The sequence below is a fragment of the Dipodomys ordii genome, unplaced genomic scaffold (assembly GCF_000151885.1).
Source record: "Dipodomys ordii isolate 6190 unplaced genomic scaffold, Dord_2.0 Scaffold181, whole genome shotgun sequence".
NCBI lineage: Eukaryota > Metazoa > Chordata > Mammalia > Rodentia > Heteromyidae > Dipodomys > Dipodomys ordii.
This window is the reverse complement of record NW_012267397.1, coordinates 778100-780648: the sequence shown is the minus strand read 5'-3', so window position 1 is coordinate 780648 and position 2549 is coordinate 778100.

The window sequence follows — 2549 nt, the reverse complement described above, 5'->3', positions numbered from 1 at the left end:
GGGCAGTGCCCAGAGGACGTGTCGGGCACGCGCCCGCCGGCGACACTGCCCGGTGTGCGGAAGGCGGCCGTCCCCCATGGGCGCTAACGGCTCTGCGGGGGCTGCCTCTGGGCGTCGGGACGGGCGGACGGCCACCCTCGGACGGTCGGTTTCGCGTCCTTGCTGATCCACAGCGGCGGTTCGCCACTTCTGTGCGTGACAAGTGTCCTGAGGGTCTCCCCGGGCACCCCTCATCCTTCCACTCCCAATCGTCTCTTTTTTTCCTCTTTTCCTGGGACAGCGAACGCTAAGGTCACAGACCCAGCAATCTTCCCTTTATTCCTTCACCCAACGCGTGTCACACCAGTCACCCTTCCTTCTCAGCGCAGTGAAGACACAGTCTCCTCCCTGGTCCTCTGTCAAGTACCCCCAGGTCAGTAATTCACCAACCTTCACAGCCTGGTGTCAAGGGAGACGCTCCTTCGGAGGCAGCATGCTCAGCCTGGCAGGTTTGGAGTTGAGGCTTGGAGAAGATAAACAGGCCAAGGTGCAGTTTCAGCAGCAGAATGAGGGAATCCTGGCCCACAGGTATAAAATGTGGTATCTATCCTAGGGCTGACACAGCCAAGGACCACAGAGTGCGTGACTTACACAAAGACATTTTTCTTTTTTTTCAGTCATGGGGCTTGAACTCAGGGCCAGTGCGCTGTCCCTGAGCTTTTTTTGTTCAAGGCTAGCACTCTACCACTTTGAGCCACAGCTCCACTTTCGGTTTTCTGGTGGTTAACTGGAGATGTCTCATGGATTTTCATGCCCAGACTGGCTTCGAACTGTCATTTTAGCTTCCTAAGTAGGATTACAGGCGTGAGCCACCAGTGCGGGGCTACTATAGAAATTTGTCTTTACTCACTCAGTTTTGGAGACTAGTAGGCTAAGATCAAGGGCATTTGATAGGGTTTGTTTCTTCTGAGATCTCCCTTCCTTTACTTGTAGATGTGGCTGTCTTCTCCCTATGTCTTCACATGGTCTTCCCTCTGTACTGTCCACACATATTTCACTTCTAAGGACACCCCCCCTTAGATTCCACCCTGATTATTTCATTTTAATCTAATTGCCTCTTTAAAGGCCCTGTCTCCAAACACAGTCACCTTTTAGGTTACTGGGGTTAGGATTTTTATACATCAGCTGCTGAGGTGGGAACAATTTAGTCCATCCATGTGTAAGAGATGTTCATTTGAGTGCTTGCCATGTACAACCACCAAGCAGATAATTTTTCTATGTAATGATAAATGAAAAAGCTTACATCATGGCTGGGAACTGTAAGGATTGTTTCACATGTCCTTTAATTTTTGCATGCACCTTTAAGACATTATTATTATTATTTGCCAGTCCTGGGGCTTGAACTCAGGCCCTGGGCTCTGTCCCTGAGCTCTTTGGCTCAAAGCTAGCACTCTACCACTTGAGCCACAGCACCATGTCTGGCTTTTTCTGTGTAGGTGGTACTGTGGAATCAAATCCAAGGTTAGGCAAGCACTCTACCACTAAGCCACATTCCCAGCCCCCCTTTAAGACATTAAGAAAGGTATTTGAGCTGGGCACTGATGGCTCATGCCTGTAATCCTAGCTACTTTAAGAGGCTGAAACCTGAGGATCGTAGTTCAAAGCCAGCCTGGTCAGAAAAGTCCCAGTGAGATTCTCATCTCCAATTAGCCACTCAAAAAACAGAAGTGGCACTGTGGCTCAAAGTGGTAGAGAGCTAGCTTTGAGCAAAAGAGCTCAGGGACAGAGCCCAGGGCCTGATTTAAAGCCCTAAAACAAACAAGCAATAAATAAATGTATTTATAAAATATGAGGAAATGGAGGCTCAAGTGAGCTCAGTAAGTCAGGCTTTATATTATATAATGCTTCAGTAAAACTGGAAAAATTGGGTTCTAGATCAGGCTTTCAGGGCTGGATCTTTCCTAACAAGTATACTGAAAAACTCCAGTACTGTACTACCAAAATCAATCAATCCAGAATTCAAGTTCTGGCTAATTCCATCCTTAATTGGCTAGGCAACTAGGTCTTGTAATCTAGTGACTAGATTCTTTCCACAGTCCTGTGACCTTTCCATTAAACCAGGTATTAACAGGGAACATAAGGACCAGAAAGAGCCAGGTGCTGGTGGCTAACACCTGTAATCCTAGCTACTCAGGAGGCTGAGATCTGAGGATCAAGGTTCAAAGCCAGCCCAGGCAAGAAAGTTGGTGAGACTCTTCAATTAACCAACACAAAACCAGAAGTGGTGCTGTGGCTCAAGTGGTAGAGCACTAGCCTTGAGCTGAACAGCTGAGGAACAGCACCCAGACCCAGAGTTCAAGACCCACGACCACCACCAACAACAAAAAGGATAGAAAGTTGAAAAGGAAGAAAGTATTAACTAAATGAACAGACATGTACAATTCAGAGGAAAATGAAAAATTAACTGGAGCTCAAGTGTGAATTAAACCTAGTAGCCAGACCTTTTTTCCTCTACCCAGACTAAGTTTTCCAAATACTTTTGTTTTTTTTTTGGGGTCCGGCCGTGGGGC